Here is a 14,829-nt window from a genome sequence, read left to right as displayed (position 1 = left end):
ACTTTAAATCCCAAACTACCACTTTACATCTTTCAGGTAATTTGGGAATGAGGCTGTAGATATCTTGAATGTTCACCATCTTACAAATGATTCATATACACTAAACCACTAGGGAAACAATAATTGCCAAATAGAATGAGAATTATATTTCCAATTTAGAAGAACAGGAAAACTATGGTAGAGAAGGCGAGTAAAATAATATAAGAAAACCTTCATAGGGCTATATACCAGCATCAAAAAACAAAAAACAAACAACAAAAAAACAAACCGAAAAAACAGGCTCAGCTCCCTCTAGGCCATCCACGTATTGCTTTGGTCGGCAGACTTTGCTGGGAATTCCCGGTTCTGATGGAGGATGCAGTGACTGATTGCCTCTGTACACAAACACTTTTACTGCTGTCCAGGGCCCAGATGTCAAAAAGGGCCTCATCAGGGGAGAAATCCATTGTTTGTTTTACTGTAACTGCCTCCTGTTAGTGAAAAGGAAAACATTCTCTTTTTGTGCCAGATATAAGGGGATTTCAAAAAGTAATTGAGGTTGTAACATAAATATCACCATTTTCTTTTTCAAAAAGCAGGAGCAATTGTCAATGAGGAAAACTCAGCCAGACATACCCTAAAGCTAGGTAAAATTATGTCAGGAGATAAATTAGGACACCAGTGTACAGAGGTGTGTCATTGTGTCATTCTAGGGAAAAAAAAAGAAAGAAGAATGCCTTGAAATTCTCCAAAGAAGTTGTATGAAATTCTCTATTTCACTTAATAGTGGGAAAGCAAATTAATCACAGCTTTGTTCAACACTGACAGAGAACATAATAGAAATAAGAACCTCTAGAGATGTGTTTAAAGATAAAAAAATAACTTGTTTTTCAGCTAGCAATTGTTTGCGTCCTCCTGATGGCCTATTACTTTGTCAACGTGACTCCTTATTTATTCTCTTTGAGCACATAAAGGAAGTCACTTAAAATCCCAGGGATATACAAGAGGGGGAAACCCCACCAAACCAAGTGAAATCTTAACAGTGGGTATACCTTTAAAGGTCTGAGTCTGGAAAATTATGAGATGCATTTGCATGCATTGCTGACAAGCTTCACTGTGAGGGTAGGAAAACACAAGAAACATTACAGCTCTTCAATTTCTAAAATCCATTTTTGTACATGAGCGGCTGGTCATGTCTGCAGATTTCTCAAGCTGCATCCCCATAAAACAACAAAATTGGACACTGTCAGCAGAAAAGGAGCATTTTGAATACATCAGTCAGAAAACAAGCACATTTGAAAAACAGACTTAAGAAAAGGTCAAACGGGAGGTTCTAGAAACCCACTAAAAGCTCTCTGTGAATGCCTGTGTCTGTCTATTTCGAAACTGCTTTACTGCTGACTACCACAAACTTGCATTTCACATGATTCATGCTCATTGCATCTCCCATAGCAAAACTTAATTAAATATTTCTGCATCTGGCTTCTTGATATGCTTTTGAAACTTGCAAAATAATTCCCTTAAGCCTTGAGAACTCCTGAAAAAAGTATATTTATGAGTACAAAGGACTCTGCCAGAAGTCACCATGGTTAATTACAGTAAAACAATATTTGTGATTGGTATCATGTATAAAGTTAATTGTCTCATTAACCTTAGCCCTTATAATCTGGTCCCATTATAAATGAGAATCAAAAGAAGGGCTAGAAATGAAATATAAATAATGACATCAAAATAGTGTACTTTCCTCCATTGTGATCTTTAAGATTTAAATGCCTGTCTCTTAGGTTAATAGCTAGTAAGTGTTGTAATGTCAAGATGATAGATGGATAGAAAACTGGCATCTTAGGATACTTTAGCACATTTCAGATTGGCTATCTTCCTTTCCCTTTCCCATTTCTATCTCTAGGCAATAGAAAATTAAATAATTACTTGATATGGAAGAAACAAGTCCATTCACTATTTAATAGTTCTCTTGAGGTAGGTAGTAATAACATGTGCACACTTCTAGTGGCTTCCCATGCAAAGTCAAGGAAGAATTTAAGAACATTCTAGCTTGGTGGCTAAAACACATGATCAAATCACAGACTTTGACCAGCGTTGAGGAGATTGCATCAAATATGAACAAAGGTGCATTCATTGTTCCACCAGAAGCTGAAAATCTGAACTCTAAGGACTTAAAAGATGATTCAAGAACCCAAATGATTAACCTGGTAATGAAGTCAACTAGAAGAAGTAGATTATGACTTAGTCCTAGTTAGACTCAGGTAATGCTAACTAAATGTGTTCCTGTTTGTTTTTGTTTTGTTTTGTTTTTTTGCGGTACGCGGGCCTCTCACTATCGCGGCCTCTCCTGTTGCGGAGCACAGGCTCCGGAAGCACAGGCTCAGCGGCCATGACTCAAGGGCCCAGCCACTCCGCGGCATGTGGGATCCTCCCGGACCGGGGCACGAACCCGTGTCCCCTGCATCAGCAGGCGGACTCTCAACCACTGCGCCACCAGGGAAGCCCTGAAGGACTGTTTTTTCATTCCTTAGAGCTCATCCAACTGGGGGGTGGTGTACAGAAACGTCTAGAATAAACGTACTTAGTGAACAAGGGCTCAGTTGCTGTGGAAACTAACTCTAAAATACGGCAATTCCTTTTCAGGTTGTAGGAGCATTGGATGGGTGAAACTCTGCTGCAGTTCCCTTGTTATCTTCTGATCTTTTCTCCTCCTTTTCTTGGGTTGTGGCCACTGGATCCTTATTTGCTTCTTCTCTCACAACTCACTACTGTCTCTTTTTGTATCTGCCAGTTTTTCTTTCTTACTACCTGTAATTATTAGGGTATGAAATTCTCCACCTATCTTAGTTGAACTTGTGAGTGTTGAACACTAAAGGACTTAATCTAGAAAATAAATCTATGAAGAAAAAATTAGTTGTCTAAAGGGCTAACCCACAGCTTATTATATATACTCAAAGAGGGTGCCCAAGAGTGAATTCTTTCTGAAGAATTCTCAAATGCTTTCAGGGACCAGGACCCTGGGCTTGTAGGACAGGAAGCATATTTCAGGGAATTTAATATCCATACTTTCCAGCTTGTGGATGTTTGGCTGGTAGTTCTTTGAAACTTATTGTTTAAAATTTTAACTAAGTAAAAAACAATCTTAGAATTCTGTAGTTTTATTTCTTATTCATTGTTTTTTTGGTCTTTTTCTTCCCATGTCACGGACTTACAATTGCAACTTAAACCTACTGAAAGTAACTTATAATAAAAAGGTAGTAATTGAGAATACAAAATTTAATTCCTTAGATATCTATTAACAAACAATAGGGAAGTAACACATACCTCTTGGAGACTTAAACTTGAATATAAAATTCAAAAACTGAAGCAGTGTCCCAGTTCTCACTTATGAAGATGGCATGGTTTAATTTTTCTTTGTGTGTGTGGGTATGTTTGCTCTCTGAATAAAAGTTTAATCTGCTTATAAATTTTTTTTTCCTCCGACACTATGCTGGCTAGCATGTGTCTCTGGGTTTCCATAGCCCTGACTCTTATCCCATCCCAAGAGAGAATGCAGCTCAGAGATAACACCTCCTAAATGCAGCTCAGCTTCTCTTATTTGCATTATTAAGTGAAATTAATTAACTCACTAGCAGACAATCAAGGGACAGGGACAGGTGCCTATCTCTGAGCTAATCAGAGGTTGCCAGTGGGTCAAGTTATGAAAACATAAAATTATAACTTAGGACTACCATTTTAGCAATTTCTATGGGCTTGATATATCTCAGAGAAGCTGGTGACAAATGAGTAAGGCAGACACTCAATTATATGTCTATGGTATAGTCTGGTATAGTCTTGCATTGCATTCGTATATTCAGTCAGTCAACAAAGACGTGTTATATGTATTCAGAATACCAAAGACCCTATAGAATACTCTAGAGATTAGAATGATTCACTGTACATTTAAGTACATTATAACTTATTTCCCCACTGCAAAAAGATTCTCTCACAGCTGTGCTAAAAGATTATTAAGGAAACCAGTAACTAGCCAATATATTTCATTATTAACTGCAAATCCTCCCAAATAATCTATATGAATAGAAGAAAAGAGAAAATACCTTTTTAAAAAGACTAGTAGGGAAACATATTAGATATAAAGTAAATTGTAAATATATAATTAAAATTTGCAATAATATTCAAGTGAACTGGTTCATTAATATTATGTCCATCAAAAATAGCATGAAAATAGTTAAATGACAAACTTAAATATTACTCAAATTACTAAATCACTATTAAACTTAGGAAATGATTTTAATAAATAGATGATAATAATGATTATGGTGTATAATTCATGTATTGATACAATACATATGTCTGCTTGGTTACATATTGATTTGTTTTATGGTTTGATGAAAGCATACATAGGAAAACATCTATTGAGGTGAATTTTATAAACTATATTTAATAGTTCATATATACTAGAATCCAGTCATCTAGTAGGTTTCAGAGCCTATTGATTTTAATTTGGAGAATATCATGAGTAAAATACTTAAAGTTCTGTAAAGTGTCTGCAGTATTTAGTCAAAAATAGTTAATAGCAAATACACAATTGTCTTGCAAAAGTAATTAAATGCACACACATACACTGTACACACACAATGTTACTATGAAGCATACCACAAATTCTCTATTGCATTAAATGAGATGGAAGAGAATATATGGTATTTTATACCCAAACTCTATTAAAAATTCTTAATCTGAAATTAATTTGAAGCCTACATTTCTAAGTAATTAATATGATAATTATTTCAGGAATCCAGCTTTTCTTGGTAATTGTCTTTAGAAAGACAAACACTTAAAATAAATGGGTAGTATCAGCTATATAAATCCTTACAGTATATTATTATACTTTAAAATTTTATTCATAGCAGTTCTGTACAACCCAGTTGCTTATAATTTGCTGTAATTGCTCCTCAAATAGAGCATTAAGTTTTATGGCTTCATATTTTCCTTGACTAAAAGGCTTTATTACCATAACAATGCTCAGAAAATGGAAATATTGATACCCATAACCTCTAAGTGATGTTTGGTTATTATTTAATGTAGGGATATGCAGCTTAATTCTAAATGAATCAGAAAGTGCCAAGGCATTTTTTTTCTTTTTCCTAACATATCATTTCTGTCGTAATAGACTTAGGACTCTTAAAGAATAGAAACATTCTATTTTATGATGCATTTTTGTGTATAACAAGGCAGAGGTCTCTGTTAATATCTAAAAAAAAAAAAACAGTGTTCTAATTTAAACCGTGGTTTCTTATTTTTCCACAGACTGATGCCCTTTGTGGGAGCACAGAAATTTATAGCCAAACCCCAATCTATTAGGATCAAGACATAAAAGAAAAAAATGGGTTTTAGTGCAGAGGGAAATAACCTTTTACAATATTAATAAAGGCTCTCTATACTTACTATATTTCTTTGACCTGTAATGTCAGAAATATAGATTACACCCTTAAATCATGCCCTTCTTGCTTCATACGGAATTTGCACCATTCAGCTTTATCACAAATGTGTCCAGATTTTTACAACATCTGGCACATTTATAGCAATTAGTTCTGGGCAGGCTGTAGTGCCTCCAGTCTCAATTGCACAGTCCAAGAACATACACAAATTATGATTAGTAATGATTTATTCAATGATGAAGTAATTTATCTTAGTCATTTTAAAGCCTAAAACTATGAGTTGACAGTTGTGATTTGTGCTATGGTTTTCTTTGATATAATCAAGTTCTTTCTAAATGTTAAACCAAATGGATACAAAAAAGGAAAAGCCGTTGTAATAAATACTATGCCATAGTGAAACATTCTTTATCCCCATGGGATAAAATGATGAAACTGTACCAATTAGACCAATCTTTTTCAAAATAGATGAGTAAAGTACAGTGTTTGGAACACTCTGAAAGATCTTGTAAATTTTAATTAATTCAGTTTTTATCACCAATTGGTGAAAGCCTAAAAGCTTTCTGTCATTTGTTAAGAGTGTCATTTATGAAAACCTCATAAAATATTTGAATTATGATTAACAGTGGTGATCTTTGGAAGCATTGAACTATGATTCATGGTTTTTCACTATCTCCTGTGTATTGGAATTTCTCCTTCTTCTATGCCTGTCTACATTTTATTCATGCTTCAAGTTCTGTGAAGTGCCTTTCTTAGTTCCTTACTTGCCCTGCTCACAGAATTTGAAATTGATTACATTTACCTTGGTCTAACTATTACTATTTCACTTACTGTTGGTAATGCAGCATTATTAGTTGAGTATCCGTATCCCGTATACTATGTATTCCTCACCGTGTTGAGTATAGTACTAGGCATGTAGTAGGTGCTTTAAAAATTCTCACTGCTCTGTTTTGGAAGAGACATGAGTGCTATGGTTCATTCCAGCACATCTTCGGAAGAGTTAAGTCTTTTCTTACGACACACAGTGATAAAATTTGCAGTATGATCTCAGCCTTAGGAAACTATGCAGATGTCCAACAAAAATCCATTCTCTTCTTCCATCCTGCATGTAGGTGGAGACATGAGACTAGCTATCACCAGTGGAAGGAGATGTGTCTTCTCAACTCTCTTTCTACTTGCAGAGGACCCATCATTGAACTCAAAGCCCTTGGGAGATGACTAAACTACTAGATAACAGGAAGCACTGAGGTTACTACACTCATTTTGACTTTAAGTAAATGAGAGATCATCTTCCATTCGGTTAACCTACTGAAATTTGGTAGTTTCTCTGAGGAGCTTTTATTAATGTGACTAAATAGGGATCATTCTTCTTATTTTCATCTTCAAATCAGATTACTTTTATTATTTTTATAATCCTAAATAGGCTTCTATTATTTTTTCCAGATTAAGGTTTTCATTTTATGTATTTCTTTATTATGGTAAAACAAAACAAATCCTGCTGGAATTACGTTCCATGTGTTAGTAGAAAGACATTTTTCATATCAGGACACTTCTTGCTATATGGATATTTTGATAATCAACCTGGTTTTAATGCAATGGGATTGATCTCTTGGACTCTGGGCTAAGTCCAAGCTGTTATCAGATGATTAGAGATGATCTTTATTTCTCTAGTACTGGCCACGGATTCTCACTACATCTATTCAGTTCCCAGTGATAAACTCTTGATTTGTCCTCCTTTTTTTCTGTTTTTCCCCCCAGCTTTTTTGAGGTATAATTGACGAATAAAAATTGTATATATGATTGACCCTTGAACAACACAGGGGTTGGGGCTGTCAACCCTCTGTGCAGTTGAAAATCCAGGTACAACTTTACAGTCGGCCCTCCATATCTGTGGTTCCTCTGTATCAGTTGTTCCTTCATATCAAGGGTTCCACATCTGGGGATTCCACATCTGGGGATTCTAACTGGGGATAACTAACTGAGGATCATGCAGTACTGCAGTAGGTGTTTATTGAGAAATACCCACATACAAGTGGACTCATGCGGTTCAAACTGGTTTTGTTCAAAGATCAAATATATAAACATATGTACATATGTATGTTATTATATTGTGTATACGTATGTCTCTCTATATAAAAAGGTCTACAACATTATGATTTGATATACATATACATTGCAAAATGATTACCACAATCAAGCAAGCTAACACTTCATCACCTCACATAATTACCATTTTTTGATGTAGTGAGAATACTTTAGATTTAGTCTGCTAACAGATTTCAAATATACAGTACAGTATTATTAAATATAATCACCATGCTATACATTGGAACCCAGAACTTATTCATCTTATAACTGAAAGTTGGTACCCTTTGAAAAGTATCTCCCTATCTCCTCTACCCCCAGCACCTGTAAACCACCATTATATTGTTTCTATGAATTTGACTTTTTTATTTTCCACATATAAATGAGATCGTCCAGTATTTGTCTTTCTGTGTCTGCCTTATTTCACTTAGTGTAATGTTCCCCGGGCTTATCCATGTTATCACAAATAGCAAGATTTTCTTTTTTTAAGGCTGAATAATACTCTGTTGTACCACGTATATCACATTTTCTTTCTCCAGTCATTGATTGATGGATATACTTAGGTTGTTTCCATATCTTGGCTATTGTGAATAATGCTACAGTGAACTTGAGAGTACATGTATCTTTCAAGATACTGATTTTAATTCCTTTGGATATATACTCATAAGTGAGATTGCTTGATCATATGGTAGTCTGGTTTTTAATTTCTCAAGGAAACTCCATTCTGCTTTCCACAATGGCTGTACCAATTTACCTTCCAACCAACAATGTACAAGGATTCCCTTTTTTCCACACCATTGCCAACACTTGTTATCTGTTGTCTTTTTGATAAACATCATCCTAGCAGGTATGAAGTGATACCTCATTGTGGTATTGATTTGCATTTCCTTCATGATTAATGATGTTGAGCATCTTTTCACATACTTATTGGCCTTCCTTGAAAAAATGTCTATTCAGGCCTTTTGTCCATTTTTTTCAATAAGACTTTATTTTTAGACCAATTTTAGGTTCACAGCAAAAGTGAGGGGAAGGTGCAGATATTTCCCAAATACCTCTTGCCCCCATTATCATACATAGCCTCCATTATCAACATCTTCCAGCAAAGTGGTACATTTGTTGCAATGGATGAACCTACATTAACACATCATAATCATCCCAAGTCCATAGTTTATGTAATGGTTCACTTTTTGGTTTGTATATAGTATGCGTCTGACAAATGTATAGTAACGTGTTCATCATTGTGGTATCATACACATTATTTTCACTGATCTGCCTATTTGTCTTCCTCATTTCCAAACCTGGAAGGCACTGACCTTTTTTACTGTCTCCATAGTTTTGCCTTTCACATAATGTCATATAGTTGGAATCATACAATATGTAGCATTGTCATATTGACTTCTATCACTTAATAATACACAAGTAAGGTTTCTCCGTGTGTTGTCATGGCTTGATAGCTAGTTTCTTTTTAGCACCAAATAATGTTCCATTGTCTGGTTGTACCACAGTTTATCCATTCACTTACAGAAGGACATTTTGGTTGCTTCCAAGTTTTGGCAATTACAAATAAAGCAGCTGTACACATCTATTTGCAGGTTTTTGTGAGGGCATAGTTTTCAACTCCTTTGGGTAAATAACAAAGAGTACAATTTCTGGATCTTAGTGTTTATATGTTTAGTTTTGTAAGAAACTGCCAAACTGTTTTCCAGAGTGGCTGTACCATTTTGCACTCCCACCAGCAGTGAATAAGAGTTCCTGTTGTTCCACATCCTTGTCAGCATTTGGTGTTGTCAGTGTTCTGGATTTTAGCTATTCTAGTAACTGTGTAGTGGTAGCTCATTGTTGTTTTAATTTGATTTTCCCTGAGGACATATGGTGTGGAGCATCTTTTCATATTGTTATTTGTCATCTGTATATCTTCTTTGATAAGGTGTCTGTTCAGGTCTTTGGCCCATTTTTAAATCAGATCGTTTGTTTTCTTATTGTTGAGTTTTAAGAGTTCTGTATATATTATGGATAACAGTCCTTTATTAGATATGTTTTTTGCATATTTTCTCCCAGTCTGTGACGTGTCTTATTGTCCTGACATTGTCTTTTGCAGGACAGCTGTTTCTTATTTTAATGAAGTCTATCTTATCAGTTATTTCTCTCATGCATTGTCCCTATGGTGTTGTATATAAAAAGTTATTGTCACATCCAAAGGTATCTAGTCTTTCTCCTATTGTTGTCTGCTATGAATTGTATAAATTTGTGTTTTACATTTAGGTCTGTGATCTGTTTTGACTTAATTTTTGTAAAGGGCATAAGATCTGTGTCTAGATTCACTTTCTGTGCATGTGAATTTCCAGTTGTTCCAGTACAATTTGTTGAAAAGACTGTCTTTGCTCCATTGTATTGCCTTGGCTCCCTTGTCAAAAATGAGTTGGCTGTATTTATTTGGGTCTGTTTTGGGGCTCTTTAATCTCTTGCATGGATCTGTTTGTCCATTATTCCACCAATAACACACTTTGATTATTGTATTATACATAGTGCCAGACCTCTTACTTTGTTCCTCTCCTTCAATATTGTGTTTGCTAATCTGGGTCTTATGTCTCTCTGTATAAACTTTAGCAACTGTATGTTAATATCCATAAAATTATTTGCTTGGATTTTGATTGGGATTCCATGGAATCTATAGATCAAGTTGGAAACATCAGAGATCTGGACCTTACTGAGTCCTCCCATCTGTGAACTTGGAATATCTCTCCATTTATTTAGTTCTTCTTTGATTTCATTTATCAGAATTTTATATGTTTCTTTATATAGATCTTTTATATATTTTGTTAGATTTATACCTAAATATTTCATTTTTTTCAAAGCTAATGTAAATATATTGTGTTTTAATTTCAAATCCCACTTAATCATTGCTGATGTATAGGAAAGTGATTAACTTTTGTATTGATACATTAACCTTGCATCCCACACTTGCTTTAATCCCTTATTAATTCCAGGAGTTGTTTGTTTTGTAAATTCTTGGGATTTTCTACATAGATGATCATGTCATCTGCAAACAGAGACAGTTTTTGTTTGTTTGTTTGTTCCCAACCTATCTATCTTTTATTTTCTTTTTTTGTCTTCTCCCATTAGCTAGAATGTCTAATATGATGTTGAAAAGGAATGGTAAGAAAGGACATTTTGCTTGTCCCTGATCTTATGGAAAAGCTTCAAGTTTTTCATCATTAAGTAAGATGTTAGCTATACGTTTCTGTAGATATTCTTTAGCAAGGCGATGAATTTCCCTCTCTATTCCTATTTTGTTGAGAATTCCTGTCCTAAATGGGTATTGGATTTTATTAAACGATTTTCCTGCATTTCCTTTTCCTACATGATATGATCGTATGTTTTTTTTTCTTGTTTTTCTTTGGCCTACTGATGTAATGAAATACATTAATTGATTTTAAAGTGTTGAACTAGTTTTGTGTACGTTGGATAAGTCTCTCTTCGCCATAGTTTATAATTCTTTTTATACATCATTGGATTTGATTTGCTAATATAGTTTTGAGGATTTTTGCATCTATGTTTAGGAGAGGTATTGGGTGTGAAGTTTTCTTGGAATATTTTTGTCTAGTTTTTGTATTAGAGTAATGCTGGCCTCAGAATGAGTTAGTAAACATTCCCTCTGTTTCTATCCTTCAAAAGAGCCTGTAGAGAATTGGTATAATTTCTTCCTTAGATGTTTGGTAGAATTCACCAGTAAACCCATCTGGGCCTGGTTCTTTTCTTTTGGAAGATTATTAACAACTGTTTCAGTTTCTTTAATAGATATAGTCCTATTCAGATAGTCTATTTCTTCATGTGTGAGTTTTGGCAGATTATGTCTTTCAAGGAATTGGTCCATTTTATCTAAGTTATCATATTTGTGGTCATAGAGTTGTTCAGAGTATTCCTTTGTCCACTTTTAATTGGGTTATTTACTAGATTTATTTACTCTTTCATTCATTTATTTGCTATTGAGTTATATAAGTTTATTATGTATTTTGAATATTAATTTCTCATCAGATACATGGTTTGCAAATATTTTCTACCATTCTGTAGGTTGACTTTTCATTTTGTTGATTGTTTCTTTTGCTTTGCAGAAACTTTTTAGTCTCACTTTTTAACTGACTGTATTTTGGGTATTATAGTTAAAAAAATCACTGCCAAGAACAATGTCAAGAAGTGTTTTTCCTCTGTTTTCTTCTAGGGTTTTTACAATTTCAGGTCTTAAATTTAAGTCTTTAATTCATTTTGAGTTAACTTTTGTCTATGATGTAAGACAAGGGTCCAGTTTCATTCTTTGGCATACATATAATCCAATTTTTCCAACACCATTTATTCAAGAGATTTCAATAAATTTAATAATAATTTAATAAATGTTTCATCATTGTGTATTTTTGGTGTTCTTGTAAAAGATTAGTTGACCATACGTGTGTGGGTTTACTTCTGGGCTCTCTATTCTGTCCATTGGTCAATATACTGTTTTCATACCAGTACTGTACTATTTTGGTCATTATAGCTCTGTCATATAGTTTAAAAACAGGAAGTGTGATGCTTCCAGCTTTGTTCTTCCTTGTCATGATTGCTTTGGCTATTTGGAGTCATCTGTGGCTCCATACAAAATTCAGAAATTTTTTAAAAAATTTCTGTGCAGAATGTCATTTTAATTTTGATAGAGATTGTATTGAATCTGTAGATTACTTTGAATAGTATGAATATTTTAGCAATAATAGTTCTTCCTATATATGAACACACAATATCTGCCCGTTTATTTGTGTCTTCTTCAATTTTTCATCAATGTCTTTTAGTTTTCAGTGTATGGATCTTTTACTTTGGTTAAATTTATTCCTAGGATTTTTTTTTTTATGCAATTGTAAATGGTATTATTTTCTTAATTTAGTTTTTGGATAATTTGTTGTTAGTGTATAGAAATGCAAGTAATTTATATAAGTTGATTTTGTATCCTGCAACTATATTCAATTTGTTTATTAGTTCTGACAGTTTTTGGTGGAGTCTTTAGGGTTTTCTATATATAAGATCATATCATATGCAAAAAAAAACCCCACCAAGTTTACTTCTTCCTTTGCTATTTGGATAAATTTTATTTATTTTTCTTGCCTAATTGTTCTGGCTAGGGCTTCCTGTATTATATTGAATAGAAGTGGTGAGTGGGGGAACGATTGTCTTTTTTCTGATCTTGGTCGAAAAGCTTTCAGTTTTTCAGTGTTGAGTGTGATGTGCGCTTATTGTGTATGACCTTAATTATGTTGACATACATTCCTTCTATACCAAATTTGCTGACACTTTTTTTTTATCATGAAAGTATGTTGAAGTTTATAATTTTTTTATCGACATAATCATATCATTTTCATCCTTTATTCTGTTAATATAGTGTATCACACTATTTAATTTGTGTATGTTGAACCATCCTTACATCCTGGGGTTAAATCCCACTGGACAATAATGTAGGACCCTTTTAATGTGCTGTTGTGTTTGATTTACAAGAATTTGTTTGGAGTTTTTGTATCTATGTTTAGGGATATTTACCTGTAATTTTTGTTTCTTGTAGTACCCTTATCTGGCTTTGGCATGAGGATGATGCTGGGTTTGTAAAATCAGTTAGGCACTGTTCCCTCCTCTTCAATTTTTTGGAGGAGTTTTAGAAGGATTGGCATTAATTCTTCGTTAAGTGTTTGGCAGAATTCACTCAAGAAGCCAACTGGTCCTGGGCTTTTCTTTGTTGGGAGGTTTTTGATTACTGCTTCAATCTCATACTAGTAATTGGTCTGTTCTGATTTTCTATTTCCTCATGATTCAGTCTTGGTAGGTTGTATGTTTCTAGGAATTTATCCATTTTTTCTAGGTTATCCATTGTGTTGGCATATCATTCTTCATATTAGTCTCTTCTGATCCTTTGTGTTTTTGTGGTATCAGTTGTAATATCTCCTCTTTAATTTATAATTTTATTTGAGTCCTCTTTGTCTTATGCTTGGCTTATGTAGCTAAAGATTTGTCAATTTTATCTTTTCAAAAAGCCAACTCTTATTTACATTGATCTGTTCTCTATTTCATTTATTTTTGCTCTATTTTTTATTATTTCCTTCCTTCTGCTAACTTTGGGCATAGTTTGCTCTTCTTTTTTATTTCCTTGAGGTGTAAAGTTAGTTATTTGAGATGTTTTTAATGTAAGCATTTATCATGATAAACTTTCCTCTTAGAACTGTTTTTGCTGTAGCCCATAAATTTTGTTTTTTGTGATTCCACTTCCATTTTTCTCAAGATACTTTTTAATTTCCCTTTTGATTTCTTCTTTGACTCATTGGTTGTTCAAGAGTGTGTTGTTTAGTAAATTTTTCAGTGTTTCTCCTGTTATTGATTTCTAGTTTCATGCCACTGTGGTCAGAAAAGATACTTGATTTGATTTCAATCTTTAATTTGTTAAGGCTTGTTTTGTGGCCTAACATATGCCCTATTCTGGAGAATGTTTCAGGTGGACTGGTGAAGAATGTGTATTCTTCTATTATTGGATGGAATATTCTATAAATGTCTTTTAGATCCATAATTGGTTATAGTGTTATTCAAGTTTGCAGTTTCCTTATTGATTTTCTTTCTGGATTGCCTATCCATTGTTGTCTATTGGTATTATTAGTATTTCTGTTGTATTAGTCCCTTCTATTCTGTTAATATTTGCTTTACATATTTAAGCACTCCAATATTAGGTGCACATATAGTTATAATTGTTATGTACTCTTGATGAATTGACCTCTTTCTAATTATGTACTGACCTTCTTTGTTTCTTGTGGCAGATTTTGACTGAAAACCTGTTTTGTCTAAGTATAGCCACCCATGCTCTCTTTTGGTTACCATTCACATGGACGGTCTTTTTCTGTCCCTTCACTTTCAGCCTATGTGTGTCCTTGAAGCTAAAGCGAGTCTCTTGTGAGCAGCATACAGTTATGTGTTTGTTTTTTTTTTTTAATCCACTTATCCACTATGTGTCTTTTGATTGGATAATTCAATTTAATTATGTTTAATTTAATTATGGTAGGTGAGGACTTAATATTGCCATTTTGTTAATTGTTTTCTCACTGTTTTGTATCTCCATTGATCCTTTCTACCTCTCTTGCTTTCTTCCTTTTGATTTGGGGGTTTTGTTGTTATTGTTGTTGCATTATGCTTTGATTCCTTTCTCATTATTTTGTGTTTCTACTACAGATTTTTTTTTTCTTTTTGACTACTGTGAGACTTACATAAAACATCTGGTAGTTAGACTATTTAAGCTGATAATAATTTAACTTCAATTGCATACAAAAAC

Source organism: Globicephala melas, chromosome 19 (assembly GCF_963455315.2).
Source record: "Globicephala melas chromosome 19, mGloMel1.2, whole genome shotgun sequence".
Taxonomy (NCBI): Eukaryota; Metazoa; Chordata; class Mammalia; order Artiodactyla; family Delphinidae; genus Globicephala; species Globicephala melas.
Note: the sequence above shows the minus strand (reverse complement) of the source record.